An 18,967-nucleotide genomic window follows, 5' to 3' on the forward strand; every position below is an offset into this window, starting at 1 on the left:
TCATTTTCTTGTTCTGTTTGTTTTATCCTGAAATTATTTAAGGAATTTGTAGATTTCCTCACATTGTATTTTCTTAAATTTTTCTCCCTCCCCCCTTGCTCTGTTTCTTCCATTCATTCTTTTTCTTTCTTTCTTTCTCTCCCCCTCGATCCTCCCTCTCTCTTTCTCTTTCTTTCCTTCCTTCTTTTCTTTGGGTCTGTCTGTCTGTCTTTTTTTTTTTCAGTGCTAAGAGAGTCTGTCTTTGTTCCCATGTATGGCACAATTCCTTCTCTGAGACTGGGAGTTCAGATGCAGTGTATCTGAAGCACATGCAGCACAGTGTCTTCTGATTCTGAACCAGTACTTTGGTCTAAGTTTATACCAAAGAACCATCTCTTTATGTGTTTTATTTTAATTTTTAAATAAATTTATATACTTTACAACCTGGGCACATCCTCCCCCCTTTCAGGTCCCCCTCATCCACCCTCTGTACCTACTGCCCCATCCATTTTCACTTCACCTCTGCCCAGGAAAGGGCAGCCCTCACACAAGTATCAATAAAACACGGCACACCAAGTTACCGTAAGAATAAGCACCTCCCCATGCACCAAGGCTGTGCAAGGTGACCCAGCTTGAGGAGTAGGGTCCCAAATGTCTGTAAAAGAGTCAGAGATAACCTCTGGCAAGAGATTTATTAATTGACTCTTTTATCCAGTCCCTGTGAGGTAGGATTGTTGTACTCTAGGGGACACATATTGCCCTGGCCATTAATGATTATGTTTTTATGCTGGTGTCTATGCATCTGGGCTTGGTATGATTATAGATCTAAGTGCTGATTTATTTGTCTTTGTTGATGGGTGTTTGTTCTTTGGATTTTGTGTTTTCTCTGTTGCTGTAGGAATTCCTACCACCAATAGCCTTTAAGTTACCTGTCCACTTAGGTGTGGCCTCTTACTATATATGCCAATGTATAGTGTGCAATTGGCCCCTTTTCTGGTTGCCGGATTTGGTTGCGATTCCCCGTTCCAGCAGAGGATTGTGATATATGAGTCTACCCCTAAATAAATAACCCTCTGTTATACTCAATTCGGAGTTAGTGTGGGATTTCTTAAGCATTTTTCTTCACTCTGAATTTTCACAGAGTATATGGTGTGTGTTGCCTGGTAAGACAATTATTTTGGACATTGTAGTTACGGTCATTTGAGTTTCAAATAATGGGTATTGGGATCTGATATTTAGGAGTTGGGATTGGGTAAGGTTTTGAAAGGATTCACAGGAGTGAGAAGGTCAGACTCTTCAACCAGATTTACTTTTTCCCCCTCAGAATGAGGAGAGACAGTGAAGAGATGTCAGCGCAGAAGGTCTCCTATAGTGTGGGACATGAGACAGGTGTGTGTGGGGGATATCTAGAAGAACAAAAGGAGAGGGGGAGAAGCTACATGCTTACCTGATAGGAGTGGTATGTGGGTTAGCAAGGGGTGTCTTCTGGAGTTGGGGGTTGGAACCAAACAACAAATGAGAAGAGGGTGATTAGAAAAGAAAAGTCCTTGTATACACAGGAATTGTCTGCCGGTCTTGGAGGCTTAAATACTTGGGGGTAGGAATGTTGAAGAAGAACATCTCTGCGAACCATTGGAATTGTGGTCAGAGAGGAAAGGGAGATGGGAACAGGTGTTCTGCTACAGATTTAAGAATGAGACTTGGGATAGACACAGGAGGATTAAAAAGGAGAGGTGAAAGTCTGCCTTCAGCCTATTTACTTCCCTGGCCGCAGACATGATTTGCATTCATGACATATGAGGTGGATTCCTTTTTATACTTCAAGTATTATTTCAGTTTGGCTTTCCTTCAAAATTTTTATCTGTTCTTTGAATTCTATTTTTGTATCTTATATTATCTTCTGTATTCAATCCAAATGTTTGCATTTTCTTAATATTCATCCCAGCATTTATTCATATTCACATTCAAATATATATATGATTGTTAATTTAGTTCATTATTGTATGTCTTTTCTAAGCTACTTTCCTTAGGGATTATCATGACAACACTAATTTTTGGAGGCAACATCTTGCTTTAGTCCTTCATGTTGTATTTTTGTGGTGAGACCCGGGAATATGAAGATAGGATATTTTTAGTCCTTTTGATATGGATAAGTCACGCCTTCACTTAGTGGACATTTAGATCTTTTTTTTTTTCTACTACCCCAGCTAAGTAGGTTTGGGATCATCAGGATGGTACCCTTTTGGAGTCACTAAGTAATTATACATGATTGGGTGTTAGGGGCCATTTCAGGCCTCTCCTCTCTCACAGGACCTTGAAGTGAAAACCTTTAGACAGAAAACTTAAAGTTAACTAAAACATTGTGTGCTAATCTTAGAGACTCAAGGTCCGGAAAGCACCATAGAGTGCCCCCATTATTCCTTGCTTATCGCTAGCAGCAGGTGTTCTAGCCACTGACCTTGTAACTACTCTGCTTAGCTGCCAAGCTACTGAATCCCTCCTTCCCTTCCTCCTTTCCCCCTGCCCGATTCCTCACTTGAAGAGTATATAAGACAAAAGCTTGTTTCAATAAATGGAGACCTTGACAAAAGAATTTTGTTTGGTCTCCGTTTCTCTCTTTCGCCCATGTTCTTTCAGATAGCGCCCCTTCAGACCCTGGAATAACTGGACCTGCTGGGCGGGTACAACTGGGGTATCAGAATTAGCCTATCTTAGCTAGGAAAAGTGTATAATCTAACTAAATGGGTGGAACTTCTGTAGAGAGTCTCCCTGCAGTTACTCAGAAGCAGAGGCTGGAACACCAGGAAAGTAAAGATGAGCTTTATCAGCGGGGAGCACAATTAGTACAGGCCCCCCATCAGTACTAGAATCCCAGTCTGAAGGGGAGCAGATCATTCCTTTGGAGTACAGAGATTGCCAGAGCTAGGGTTTCTGTTGTAGAATTTGAGAGAAAAACAAGTAGCATCATTTAGAGATCCTCAAGTGGCAGTGCTTGAGGACCTAGAAGGCTGAGAAATTTAAGGGATTCATTCTGCTTTTTACTGTGTAACAGCAAAAGTAAAATTTTATATTTTAACAATGACTTCTTGAATTTTGCATACAAATGGACGGAAATAGAAAACACTATCCTGAGTGAGGTAAGCCAGACCCAAAAAGAGGAACATGGGATGTACTCACTCATATTTGGTTTCTAGCCATAAATAAAGGACATTGAGACTATAATTCGTGATTCTAGAGAAGCTAAATAAGAAGGTGAACCCAAAGAAAAACATATAAGCATCCCCCTGAATATTAACCTTCATCAGGCGATGAAAGAAGACAGAGACAGAGACCAACATTGGAGCACTGGACTGAAGTCTCACGATCCAAAGGAGGAGCAGAAGGAGAGTGAGCAAGAGCAAGGAACTCAGGACTGCAAGGGGTGCACCCACACACTGAGGCAATGGGGATGTTCTATCGGGAACTCACCAAGGCCAGCTGGCCGGGGACTGAAAAAGCATGGGACAAAACCGGTCTCGCTGAACATAATGGACAATGAGGACTACTGAGAACTGAAGAACAATGGCAATGGGTTCTAGATCCTATTGCACGTAATGGCTTTGTGGGAGCCCAGGTAGTTTGGATGCTCACCTTAATAGACCTGGATGGAGGTGGGTGGTCCTTGGACCTCCCACAGGGCAGAGAAACCTGCTTGCTCTTTGGGCTGAGGAGGAAGGAAGACTTGATTGGGGGAGGGGGAGGGAATGGGAGGTGGTGGCGGGGAAGAGGCAGAAATCTTTAATAATTAAATAAATTAATTAAAAAAATAATAAAAAGAAATACGTAAAACAATGAAATAATCTCAGTTATCCTCTCCAGTTGGCAAAATGATACCCAGATACATTGGTTGGCATTATGACATAAAGATAGATGACTAGATTCAAAGATAAAAATAAATTGAAGTGTTATTTCATTTGTATATATAAAAAAAAGATCCCACAATCCCAGTGCTTTCCTTTAAATGATGACCATGACTCAGCTGTGGTCTCTCTCACAAGAATAATTAGCATCCAAAGTACTAATATTAAAAAAATTACTGAAATAATTAAAAAATTTCTAAATCTTCCTGGGGACACTTTTCTTGGATGAGTTTAAGGTAGTTATCATAATACCTTAGTAGTCTCTCACTCATAAACTGACTTGCTACACAAAGAACGAGATTGGTTCCTATTCACCTTTGGTTTTTTGTTTTGCATTTGGTTTATCTCTCACAATTAATCCTGGAATGGTACCACCTACTATGTGATATTCACTAGCACTGAGCCAATATTCACTAGATAAATTAATTTACTTCATAATGGTTGTAAACACAGGCACTTTGTTATACTAATATAGGAAGTTATCTTTCCTAAGTAAATCTATTCTAGATTGACTCAAAACTAACTTTCAAAAGCTGGGTCATAATTATATTTTGTTTGACAATAGAGAAAAGTAAACCTGATTTTATTATCATCTGCCTTATTCTTCCGAAGAAATGCAAATTACTCACATAAACTAAGGCAATATTAAATTATGTAGATAACTGATTTGTACATCAGATATGAAGACTGTATCAGTGACTTATTTCATTAACTCAATAAATATTTTAGTTCTAATAACCTTAAGTCTCAGTCACTAATGCTATAATAATTATTTCTAAGAGGTGCTAATGATGGAAGCCTCTGATAAGTTCATGAGTTGTGACATTTAAATAATTGATGTAGACAAGCATAAAAATTTTGTAAATTCTGCAGACTAGCTTTAAGGTAGCAAGATTTAGAAAGCATCAATATTGATCTCACATATCTTAGAGGTATAAAAGACAGTGATCTGTACAGAATACTACTACAGTGATTCTATATTATCAATTCTTCATTGAGATCATATAATTATATATTGGCCTATATTTAATCTCATGTGCCATCTAAAATAAAACTGGAAGAATATAATATTGTTTATAAAATAATGACATAATTCAGGAATGTATCAGAATAATATACAAATTATTCAGATCCAGTTTTTGCGATGTATACAAATTAACTGATTGTGGCAAGAAAAACTTTTGACCAAAGATTGTTGAATATCTTCTTGAGGAAAATAAAAATGAACCTTTAATTAAAATCTTTGATTTTACTTACTTAAGTATATTTATTGCTTGCATCACAAACACATGCCTCACCCAAAGGCATGAATAAATGTCTGAAAAACATAGATAGGGCACTGATGACAGGCCAACATAAAAATCCTACCAAAGTCTAAGATACCGAATAAATATGTTTATTGTATTTACTTCCAGAGTACAGGTGTCAAACTATTTATAGAAATCTGGGTGGCACCAAAACATCTATATCACTACAAAGTCACATCCAAATATATATGACATTCGAATGGAAACTGCATCATAGAGTGTAGTAGAACTAATAAAAACCCAGAAACAGATATTGATGTTCAAGCTGAAGATCAGAAAAGCAAAGAAGCCAGCAGGTAGAGAGCTACTAACTCTACAAAGTCTTTAAACTGAAAAAGAGATTGAGTTCCTCTGTCACCCTGCCTTATATTCCTCTCGAGTGCTGGGATTAAAGCCATGTACCACCACTGCCTGGCCTCTATGGCTAACTAGTGCAGCTACTGGGATTAAAGGTGTGTGCCCCTAGTACCTGGGCAAAAAAATATAAAGTGGAAAAAAATAAAATATATTTAACAAATGGTTCTGGCATAACTGGATATCAACATGTAGAAAAATGAAAATATATCACCTATCACCATGCACAAAACTCAAGTCCAAATCGATCAAAGACCTCAACAGAAAGGCAGCCACACTTAACCTTATAAAAGAGAAATTGGGAAGTAAACTTAAACACATTGGCATAGGGAACCACTTCCTAAATATTACCCTAGTAGCACAGACACTGAGAGAAACAATTAATAATGGGCCCTCCCAAAACTGAAAAGCTTCAGTAAAGCAAAGGACATGGTCAACAAGACTAAACAGCATCCTACACAATGTGGTATATTTACACAATGGATTACTACACAGCAGAAAAAAATAACAACATCTTGAAATCTGCAGGCAAATGGATGGACCTAGAAAAGAAGATATTGAGTGAGGTAACCCAAATTAAGACTCCATATGACCAGCAATATCATGGAAAAAGTTGTGTATGTGTGTGTGTGTGTGTATGTGTATCTTATAAGTTTTTATAGAATATGCCTTAAGGAAATGTCAGGAGCCGTGTCCCCCCAAAATTTACAGGAAGCACCGCCGTGAGGAGTTTTTACAGAGGGCTTCACTTTCCAATTGTATTGAGAATAGTCTTATTGACCAAGCCTATCTCACACCCAAATTAACTGTTAATAGAGAGTTATCTGTTAGCAGAACCTGCCTCACATTCCAAACTATCTAGACAACTAGGTGTGTCACCTTGTGACTTCCCGACCAAGGAATCATGACCTGACCCTTCATAACCTCTTGGTTTACGTAACGGGCGTGGACCACGTGGCAAGACCCCGTGCTCCAGCCCCCCAAGCTCCCCATTCAGGGGCTATATAAGCTGTAACCATGACCCTAATAAACGGAGGCTTTGACAAATACGCTTAGCCTCCTTCCTGCTTATCAGCCTATGCCTTTCAGGTGGTGCCTCTCCGTGACCCTGGAATAACTGGCCAGCCAGACGGGTTACAAACCCTAGACAGAGTAACCAGTCGAGGCCGCTACAGTGGCGCCCGAACCAGTGACTCGGAGCACGGTTAACTTTCCGGACGACGACGCGCAGTCCCGGGACAACAAGAAGAAAAAGAAGATTCTGCAGCTGTAGAACTCGGACAGATCTGCAGGATAAGGTAGGCGCAGGTTCGCTGTCGTCCCATAAGACATAGGCCAGTCGCTCTCAAGGAAAGAGAAATTCATAAAGGAATTTCAGCAATCACTCAGGGTAAGAGGAGTAAGAGTAAAAAAAAAGAGATTTAGTTGCATTTTTTTTTTGTTTTATAGATGAAATATGCCCCTGGTTAGTTTTAACAGGTCCAGAAATACACCCTGTTCTCCGCGTCTTCCTTAGTTTCCAAAAAGGACTCCGCAGCCACTGCCCTATGCTCTGACCGCTCCCGATAGCATGCCTTTGATTCAGGAATTGTTCAATGCAAAGCCGCACTTAAGGCCCAAATAGAAGGTCTCAAACAAGTTCTTACATTGTAGCGTGAACTCTCAGACTTCTCCTCTCAGATTCGGGACTTACAGTTCACTAAGGAAAAAGGCATGATTTTAGACAAACGGGCAAACGGAGCTAGACAAGAGAAAGCTGCTGAGCTCCACCCTGATTCCACAGAAGACCCCCTAGGGCTAGAGAGCCTGTGTTTTAGCCTCCTGCCATGTGGAGCTGAGGCAGCCAGACAGGTTGGCTGTAAGGAGGTCTGGACTCAGAAAATTACAGCTTCAGGACAATGAAAGGTGATAAATGTGCTTCTTTTCCATTCTAAAATTTTGCTTCTTGGTCAAAAATCTTTAGTTTGTAGGCATATAAATTTATATCTAAGGTAGATTAATTTCAGTACTGTGGTTCTGTAGAAAAGTTTTGAAATCAAAGACTGTGATACATTCAGAGGATTTTAAAAAATTGTTTAGGATATCTTGAATTTTTATTTCTTTCTTATAAAGTTGAGGATTGTTCTTTCGAGTTCTGTAAAAAGTGTTGCTATAATTTTAATGTGCATTTGCATTAAATCTGTATGTGAGTTCTGTGAGGAATGTTGCTATAATTTTTAATGGACATTTACACTGAATCTGTAGACTGCTTTCAGTGAAGTTGTCATTTTTGCTGTGTTTTCTTCTACTTTCCCAAGAAAATAGGAGATCTTTATTTTCTAATGTCTTAAATTTTTTCTTAAATGGGTTAAAGTTCTTATCATACAAGTTTTTTCATTTGTACGCCCACTCTTGGGTGGGAGTTGTATTGTCTCAGCTTGTGGTCCTTTCCTGCTGCCAGGTGTAGCTTGAGGGTAAACTGCTGAGACTCAGGCCTCTCACAAAATTTATCGAGGGCCAGAGTTATACTCTAACAAGTGATAATGGTTAAAAATAAAAAAAAACATTTTTGCCTTCACAGCAGAGGTAACAGGACCGAAAACTTCTGTCCTGCTTGCTTGGAGTTACTCCAACATATTTTATGGTATTCATGGATATTTAAAAGGATGATGTCTCATTTGTCCTAGGTGTAAAAGAGATACACTTGGGTTATTTTCAGATTTTGGCTATGATAAAGTAGTTCTGCTGTAAGCATAGCTGAGCACATGTTTCTATGGTCAAAAAAACTTTTATATTTAGGCCCAAAAGGGGTATTGCTAGAGTTTTAAGGTAGATAATTGCCTAATTTTAAAAAATGGCCATAATGAGGGACTCCCAATGCTGGGGAGACTCTCACTCAGGTCTCGGGAGGGCACAGCCTCCCCAATGACTTGCAGGAGACCGTCCTTGCTGCAATCGCACAAGGCTTTGGTTGATGGGATGAGGTGGGAACCGTTGCACTGGGGCTGAAGCTCATGACCCACGTGGGGGAAGAGTTTGGCCCCTAGTGACCTGTAGAGGAAATTTTTGGAAAAGAGACCACAGCCCTGTGGTCCAGGAGGGTCATAAAAATTCCAAAAATCCAGTGATGGTCGCCGGGGGACAGCTCCCTGCCTCTCGGGACCACTCCCAGGTTCCTAGAACAGTGTGATGATAATCACAGGAGGAAAATTTCTTGTTTTTCGGGATTGTTATCAGGATTGCAGTCTGTCTTTGTCTTCAGCTGGTTCCTAGGGCAGGGTCACTAAACAGGCTAGCCCTAGATTTTTGATTCTTCTCTTCCTGCTGGAGAAGTCTGGATTTATCCAAGTTTTTCAATACTGTGTATGATCCAAAAGTGACTGCCAGTTTACACTTCCAACGCAAGTATGCACTTCCAGCAAGAAGTTTTTTCTTTACCCACATTTTCTTAAGCATAAATTGTTAGCAATAATTTTTAATCTTGGTCATTTTTACAAGGATAAAATAAAATCTCAGAGTTTTAATTTACATTTCTCTGATGGCTAAAGGATGTTATGTTTGCGCATTTTTTTAAACTGTCTCTCAGTTTGTCTGTTGAGAGTTTTCAGTTTAGGTTTGTAACAAATATTTTTATTGGATTAAATTTTTAATAACTAATTTTCTGAGTTCTTCATATATTTTTAAAATGGGTTTATGATAAGTAAGGATCTTTTCCCACTCTATAGTCTTATTATACAAAAGTTTCTCAATTCAGGAGATATAATTTATGGTTTCTCCAAATGTTTGTGCCACTGAGGCTGTGTTTGAGATGTGGCAAAGTGTACTTCAAAAATTTTTTTCTCTCTGAGGCTCAACAAAATTTTTATATGCTGAGGCCTTTGGCTCATTTAAACTTAAGTTTGTACATGGAAATGGATATGGATCTATTTTTATTCTTCTACATGGTGGTGTCTAATGAGGCCAACATCATTAGTTAAAATACTTCCTTTTTTCATTTTCCTATCTGCGGGACAGACTTGCAACTTAAGAGAATAGCTTATAAGCTTTTTATTAGATATTCAATGGTTAAAGCTCTAGTTATAATATTCTTATGGGAAACCTTGAGCTGCTAGGTAAAATTCTTACAAAAAACAGTTTCCAATAGAGCTTAGAAGAAGGCTGCCAAGCAGGTACTCAAACAGGTAAAATATAAACCAACAGGTACAGTATATTAATTATAATACAGCTATGGCAAGTGTGTATATTAAATATAAAACTTGTTCTACAACAGTTTTATAAAAAATGCTGTTTATGGCTAAACCTTCTCAATTTTGTCAGTTAAGATATTAAACTCTTAATTTAGAACAGTAGCCTGTCTAGTACAAAAGGGCAGGATAAAATCTGGGAGATGGTTTAACAAAATATTGACTATGATCAATGTTTCTTATACAAAACAATAGATTCATTGATAATTTTAAGATTGATTCCTGGACAATTGCCTTTGCTCAATTCAAAGGCCAAAACAATAATCTTTTCCCAGATGATCATTGCTACAATACACACCTGTATTTTGCTAATGTTATAGCTAAAAATCTCTTAAAGGATTTTATGCTAAATTTTACAAATGGCTCTTCCAATGGAAGAACTGCATATATGGTTAATAATTAATAAAAAGAAATTATGGAGCGTACCAAGGCTCCTTGAAAGCAACTTAACAGTTGCACAAAGCAACTTTTAACAGTTGCACACAGATCCTGATGCAAACGGATCTAGCAAGATGACATCAAACTGACCTTTACTAAGGCAAGGTAAAAAAGCCCTTGCAATGCATTATGAAAAAACCCGACCTATATATATTTGGGGTCGAGGATATGTTTATGCTTTTTTCACAGAAAAAAAAAATCTGAACCTGATGTCCATGGCTGCAGACACCCCACAGAGGAGTTCCAGAGACATTGGAGAGAAATCCTTGATCCAGTCTTCCCTGCCCCCAAGGAGAGGAGTGCCAGATAACAGAACCTGCTACACCACTCTGCAGGACGTCGTGCTGCCTTTAGAGGGTCCAAGGAGACCTGAGCTGATTGCCAGGATGTGCTTCAGATAGCTGACTCCAGCTCACCTCACCCAGGAAGCCCACCTGCCCTAAAGCACAAACGTTGAGCTGCTTCTGCAGTCTGCATTCTGTTTGCTTTGAAGCTGAGGTGCAGACTGAACATCTGACTGTTTTAAACATTGGGACACAAAACTCATTTTAATTAAAATACTAACCCCTCTTTACTTAAGAAGGGGGAAGATTGGGGTTTTGACTGTTGCTCAGACTGGAACTGGTGATATTTGATAACAACAATGTCTGACAATGTATGTATTCTTACTGGAATTGACTTAATGATATTTGTAACTGCTTATAGATGTTGGAAAAGGTTTTGACACATGCTGTAAAATGTTTAGGTTTAATGCATATGTTAAAAAATTTAGATTTTGATCCCTTTATACTGCCCTAATTGTTGGCAGGCAGCACTCATAATCTTATTGTGGAGTAGGCATTTAGGAAGGAGGATACCTTAGGCCAGACTAAAAGGTGAATACTGGGTTTGGAAAATGCCCTTTCTTCTTGTCTGGAAGATGGAGCTATTGGTGCCAAAATTATATCATTATATCTTTTATTTGAGGAGCTCCTCACAGTCTTTTCATTAATGATAGATACAGGGGCCCAATGACGGGAGTTAGTGTGGACCCTCGCCTGAACAGCACACCATACAGAGGTTGTAAAAACCGGCTCAACATGGCATGGTGCCAGGCACGAGGATCGCCCTCCACATGGCCTAAGACAGGGTGCCCTGTGGTCAAAGACCTGCTTACTTTAGGTCTTGCTAGATACCTTTTATTTGAGGACCTCCAAGGAACTAATGCTACTCATAAGGCACCCCTCTGTTCCCAGGAGAGGTAAATTGCTCCACCATCCGGGAGGAGGGTCCCTCCTTGTCCCAGTCCCTTCTCATTTAGATCTGACACCAGGGTTAGACTCTGACCTGGTGCCCTCCACTTGATAGATGCCTGCTTTTATAAAAGGAAGGGGGATATGTCAGGAGCCGTGTCCCCCCAAAATTTACAGGAAGCACCGCCGTGAGGAGTTTTTACAGAGGGCTTCACTTTCCAATTGTATTGAGAATAGTCTTATTGACCAAGCCTATCTCACACCCAAATTAACTGTTAATAGAGAGTTATCTGTTAGCGGAACCTGCCTCACATTCCAAACTATCTAGACAACTAGGTGTGTCACCTTGTGACTTCCCGACCAAGGAATCATGACCTGACCCATCGTAACCTCTTGGTTTACGTAACGGGCGTGGACCACGTGGCAAGACCCCGTGCTCCAGCCCCCCAAGCTCCCCATTCAGGGGCTATATAAGCTGTAACCATGACCCTAATAAACGGAGGCTTTGACAAATACGCTTAGCCTCCTTCCTGCTTATCAGCCTATGCCTTTCAGGTGGTGCCTCTCCGTGACCCTGGAATAACTGGCCAGCCAGGCGGGTTACAAACCCTAGACAGAGTAACCCGTCGAGGCGGCTACAAGGAAAAGTATTAAAGAGAAAAAATAAAACCAAAAGATTGTGAGATTATTGGCAATAAAATACTCCTTAAATATTTTTTCTTTCTTTTACCAATTGTCTCTTCTGACATGAGACAGAGATTTTAGATTTTACTTTAACAAGAATCCTTGAGTATATAGAAGGGGAGAACAATATTCCAACCTCAAAACCAACTTACTTTTAATGGGACTGATACTACAAAGAGACCCTTTGTATTATTTGTCTTTAGAGAATAAGAGAAACAAACATTTGGGAAGATTTATGAAATTTTATCATGCTAAAAATGTGATACACAGCAAGCCAATTTACTCTTTTTTGGAACATTTGGTTCTGATGATTTGTTTTTTTTTTTTTTGTTCACATATAACATTTGTCCCCTGGTCTTTAGATTTTTTTCTCCTGAAAAGACAAAAACAAAACAAAACAACAACAAAACCCATCCTAATTTTAGGAAGGCAGATTCTCTTCTCTTTGGCAAGTTATTTTTGATCAAATGAAAAGCATTTGTTAATTTAGTTAGTTTAGATTAAAATCTATGATGTTTGATGAACTATTATTTATTTTAATTAAAGGTGTCTCTTGTTAAAATTTAATCTTTATCAATTTTGATGATATCTATAGCTTTTCTTTTCCTGTAGAAACAAAAGCAAAAAACCTTCCCCAACATAACACATGTCTTGGGTTCCATTCTGAGGTCAACATGTGCTGAAAGCATATTGGCTAGCTTAATTCCATAGTTTTTTCAATTATCCAATGTCCCTCCACGGTTCTTGTTCCTTTCTCATTAGCATTTAGAAAATTCAAAGTTAATAAAGCATTATGCAATCTATTTCTGGGAGGTCTTTGTCTTCCATTTCTGTTTATTTTACATATCCTTTAAAGTTATATTTGATTTTTCTATAACTCCCTGCCCTGTAGGATTGTGTGATATACCTGTAATATGCTTTATACTGTAACAAGAAAAACTTTCTTCATTTCCTTAGAGACATATGCAAGAGCACTGTTTGTCTTTATTTGCGCAGGAGTACACATGATGGCCATGACTTCTAGCAAATATGTGATTGCCAAATCAACCTTTACCAAACTCAAAGAAGTTGCCCATTAAAAACATAAATCTGTATCAATAGTGTATTGCACATATTTTAGGTTTCCAAAATAAACAAAAAGAAACATATCCACTTGCCACATTTAATTTCATTAGCTATCCTTTGAGATACTTCCTTCAGTAGTGGTGTTTGATTATACAAAGACCAAGTAAAACATTTTGTTATTATTTCCTTGGCTTGTTTCCAAGTGGTGGAAAAGTCTTTTTTTTTTACCTATGCTATTGGCATGATAATTTTTGTGGAATTCTGAGGTCTTCAGCACATTTCCAATCAATTATTGATTGATTTCTGCATTCCTTTGTGCCAGAGGAACTTGCTAAACCATATGGGATCAGATATGTGTTATGTAAATGGGATAATTCCTATTTCTGAGTGTATCCTGTAACTGAATAAATAACAAAGTCAATTTTTGTATCATCTAGTATTAAGTGGTTTCAATATGCATGTCATCTCTTTATGCATATTGCAAGTTAGTAGTTACACTGAGATTTTTCTTTAAAATCACTTAGTACCATGACAATAGCATTTATTTCTGACTTTTGGACATAGTCATAAGGGCTTTAATCTACTTTACTTAAACTTTCTGATTTATAACCTTCCTTTACTGATTCATTTGCATTAGTTTAGAATGTAGGGGTTCAGTTATTGGTCGTTTCTATAAAATGAGAGGAAGGATCCAGTTAGTTGTCTTTATATGTTGAATTTTCTTGATTTGGGGATATGTGTTGTTAATATCTCCCAAAATATCACTACAAGCTCTTTGCCAGTGTTCACTTTCTGTCCATAATTTTCAAATTTTATCATTCTAAAAGTGACTATAATTTCTGTTGGATATATTTCTGCTAATTGATGAAATCTCAATTTTTCCTTTAGAATTAACTCAGAGACATTTTCCACATAAGGTTTTAATTTTTAACTCAGTGTATATGTTAAAAATGATCCATTCTAAGATAATATCTTCCTTCTATATTAAAATTCCTGTAGAGGAATACTTGAGGGTAATATGACCACAATGAATTTAAGCTTCAGATCCATCTTTCCTATTTTTTAACTATTGGACTTTAAGTTTCTACAAACCTATTTTATAGCCTAAATAATTAATAAAAATCTTCTCTTTGAAATTTTTCAAGAGCAATTTGTATTCTCCAACATCCCAAAATTTTCTTTACTTCTTCAAATATTTTTCTAGAGTATTTACATTTGAATCAGATAAGAAAATGACATCCATGTAATGATAAACTATGAATTGAGCAAATTTCTTATGCATCATTTCCAATGGCTAACATACAAAATATTGGCACAGGGTAAGGCCATTTACTATCCATTGTGGGAGATCCTTTCACTGATATCTTTTAGCAGGCTGAGAACTATTATAAGTAGGCACTGTGAAGGAAATTTTTTCTCTGTATTTTTCTTGTAAAGGTATAGTGAAGAAACAATCTTTTAAATAAATAACTTTAGGAGGCCAATCTTTTGGTAATAGAAGAAGACAAAGGAAATCTAGAGTATAGAGAGTCCATTGGCTGAATCACCTTATTGACAACTCTTAAATCTGTTACCATTTTCCATGTCCAGATTTCTTTTTAACAAAAAATACAGGAGAATTCCAGGGGCTGGTTAATTCTTCAATATTCAGTACATTTAGTTGCTCTTGATCCAGCTTTATTAAAGCCTGCAATTTCTCTGTTGTTAAAGGCCACCATGCAACACATACAGGTTTGTCTATCAACCATTTTAAAGGTAGGACTGTTGGTGACTTTAAAAGATCAGCGACTGTTGTGCCTTGTTCTTATACCACCTGAATGCTCTGTGACTATCCTTTATAATACCTTCAAATATGTTCCCCAGAAACATGTGTTAATTTATGGTTTGTTTCTAAGATTGGGAGAATGTTAGAATGTTATTCTGAGTATTCCATTGCTATAAGAGATCATGTCCCCACAAATTTATTGCTATGTTTAAGTTTCCTCTCTATTCTTCTGACCCTATACATTCAATCCATTATGTGCTCTGTTTGACCTGAAATAAAGTTCTATCCAATCTTCAAATTCTGAGCATTTATTACCTTAAGAGGCCAATTTGGATGCCAAGATACCAGTAAAATTTTTCTACATTCACACCTGTGTCTACCAGACCTTCAATGAAAAGGTCATTTATTCATATTTTTTTTTATTTTGGTCTTTGTTCATTTATATAAGCTTGTTAAAATACTCACTTTATGGTTTCTCCTGAATTTTTTGTTCTCTCTTCTATAGCTGTTCTATTATCCAGAGAAGTATGGCTTTTACCATAGGCATTAGTTTCTTTATTGGCTCTAGAAAGGATTTTTCTCTATGATGACAGGAAACAAATGAATTTGATTTGGCACTGGGGCCTGTGAGAAGCACCTCAAGGAGTTGGCTGATAGCAAAGGGTTACCTTGAAAATTTTTTGTTGGCCTACATTTATAAGTTCAATGTTGGCTCTTTCTACACCTTCTATATAATCATAAAGGGAGGGGCATTTGTTGGGGGAGGCTTCTAGTTTATTTCCCAGATGCTCAGACCAAAAATAATCACACAGAACCTATATTATTTGCAATACTGTTTGGCCAATAACTTAAGTGTATTTCTTTGTAACTAACTCTCAAACCTTAAATTTACTCATTTCTATCATTTTATGTTTTGCCATGAAGCTTGAAGCCTACTGGCAAGGTTCTCTCTGGTGGCTTGTGTCTTTCTCCTCTGGCAACATCATGGGTTCTCCCTGATTCCACTAAGTTCATATATTTCTTTAAGCCTGACTTTACTCTATCAAGCCATTGGCTGAAAGCAGATTCTTTATTAACCAATGTCAATAAAACACATTCACAACATACATGACCTCCCATATCAGGCATTATGGTTGGATTATGCTTAGAAAAACAAACATTTATTTACAATCCCTTCTAAGGTGACCTTATTTGTCACAATTATAACACTTGGCATTTTGAGATTTTTCTCAAACCTCTGAAAATGACCTCCTATCTGAGCATCATCACTGGCATGAGATTCAATATTGATTGCATCTTGGATCCAGTGGTTCTGACCCTGCCTTTAGCAGTCTAATTATCCTTTTGCATTGTGAATAAGCATCCTCAAAAGCCAGAGATTTAATTATTATTCATCTAGCTTCTAAATTTGGTATAATTTTACTTACTGCTGAAGTCAAATTTGTAAGAAATCTGTAAAGGCTTCCTTAGGGCCCTGTATAGCTTTACTAAATGACTCAATTTTTATTCATATTCCTCCAATTATGTCCAAAGCATCCTAAGATGCTGAGCAGCATAATGTGAGGGTGTGGTCATCACAAGTTTGTCTTTCTTACAGCAGAATAATTTTCTTCTCCAAGAAGTAGATCTTGGGAGATTTACATACCTCTAGATTTACTCCATTGTTCAATAGTAACTGTGAACCAGAAAATAAAACAGCATCAAACAAGTTTATACAGTCTTTAGGAATAACTTTATTACAAACTGACCGTGAGTTTAACATTTGCTTTACAAAAGGTCAATACATGGCATATACAAAAATTGCTTCTTGAATTTCCTTAAAGCCAACATTTCCACAGGAATCCTTAAACTCTTGAACAGCTTTGAGGTTATCTTTCATTTGGCAGTTGTTCCTCCTGTAGGTTCCTGGATATGTTAAAGTTGTTTGTTTGAAAACCTTAGACTTTTTCTCTCTAATCTTATAATGCAATGTTGAGATTAGTTCTCCATTAAATTCCTCTGTTTGATTCTGAATACCTCTATGATCTGTTTTATTAAGTTTTTTCTAAGGTCTATTTCTTGATACTCAAACCATACAACTTTTTAAACATAAAACGAGAGTTATCAAAAGGACAACAGGTCATTATTAAAATGATAATTAACAGTATGTCAGTCCCAGTTAAGATTATTATCCTTTCATTTAATTGTTCCATTTTTAAATCATGCAGTATGTAATTTTACAGAAACCTAACTTTTTCTATCATAATTGTGTCTTCCATTCTTTAATGTGGGAAAAACTCTTTCTCTTAACTAATTCCTCCATTTTGAATTTCTAATTTTCTCACCAAATCTGCTGCATATGATGATAAAGACATAAGGCTTATTACTGCTAGGAAAAATGATAAAAGTCGGATTGGATTTCAAAGAAGCTACCTAGTTTGGAAGCATCCTATGAAGGGTGTTCAGGGAAAGCCCACAAGGAGAGAAGAAAGGAAAACCTATCTGGTAAGGCTGTGACTCTGGTTGCATGTAATTCTGGCCTATGCCAGTGGCTGTAAAGCCACAGGCAAGCAGCTTTTTCAAGAATTTGTATGGCAAAAGATGGGCACAAGCTATAACATGCCTAATAAAAACCCAGAGACAGATATTGGTATTCAAGCTGAAGATCAGAAAAGCTAAACAGCCAACCACTAGAGAGTTCTTACATCTACAAAAACTTCAGAGAGAAAAAGAGAGTGTGTTCCTGTTTTATTCTGCCTTACATTTCACTCTAGTGATAGGATTAAAGACATGGACCAGAAACACAGCTTGCTGCAATACTGAGGGGACTTAACAGGTAAGTCAGCAGCCACACAGCTGGACACCCCACTCTCTAGGACCCCCCAGTGGGACAAAAACCCGGGTCCCTTTCCAAACTCTCTCAGCTTTTCTAGCCACCAAAACTTATCTAGCTGCCACCCAACTATTAGTCTCACACCCCAAAACCCATTATTCCTCATGCAACCTCAGGAGAACCCTGAAATGCAGCTTGCTCCAATACTGAGGGGACTTAAGAGGGACAAAGAGCTTGCTACAACACTGAAGGGATTAAAAGAGAGCACCCAGAGAGCAAACCAGGGGAGAGGACAAAGAGAACAGGAGGATAGAGACCTTAGAGGCTTTCTGAGACAGACATTGACAATACAGAGCAGACCAAGAAAAATTTCCAAACATTCAGATAGTCACAGCAAAGATTGGACCAAGACACAAAGATACTGCTGGCCTCATATGAAGGAAGAGATGAATATGCACCAATGCAAGAATTCTTCCAACAGCCTTAAAAGCAGTATGGTAACACCACAATCCAGCAGTTACACAACAGGAAGACTTGATTATTCTAACCCAGAAGAAGTAGAAGAAACTGACTTTGAATGTAAATTTATAAAAATGATGGAGATCTTTAAAGAGGAAATGAAAAACGCCCTTAAAGAAATGGGAGAAAAGACAAAAAACTGGAAGAAACTAATAAATCCCTCAAAACAATCCAAGCAAACCAAGATGAAACAATCAAACAGTGAAGGAAACTGTTTAAGACTTAAAGACTGAAAAAGTGGTAATAAAGAAAAAAAGAAACTGAGAAATTTCTGAATATGGAAAATCTTTGTAAATGAACAGCAACTACAGAGACAAATATAATCAACATAATACAAGAGATAGAAGAAAGAATATTGGGTGCTGAAGATACTATAGAAGAAATAGACTCATTGGTCAAGGAAACATTAAATCCAATAAATTACTAACATAAAACACCCAGGATATCTGGAACACCATAAAAAGAACAAACCTAACAATAATAGGGATAGAAGAGGGAAAAGAACTCCAGCTCAAAGGCACAGAAAACATATTCGACAAAATCTAAGAAGAAAACATTCCCAACCTAAAGAAGGATATCACTATGAAGGTACAAGAAGCTTACAGAACATCAAATAGACTGAATCAAAAAAAAATCCCATAAAATAATCAAAATGCAAAACATACAAAATAAAGAAAGAATATTAAGAGC

The sequence above is a fragment of the Chionomys nivalis genome, chromosome 6 (assembly GCF_950005125.1).
Source record: "Chionomys nivalis chromosome 6, mChiNiv1.1, whole genome shotgun sequence".
NCBI lineage: Eukaryota > Metazoa > Chordata > Mammalia > Rodentia > Cricetidae > Chionomys > Chionomys nivalis.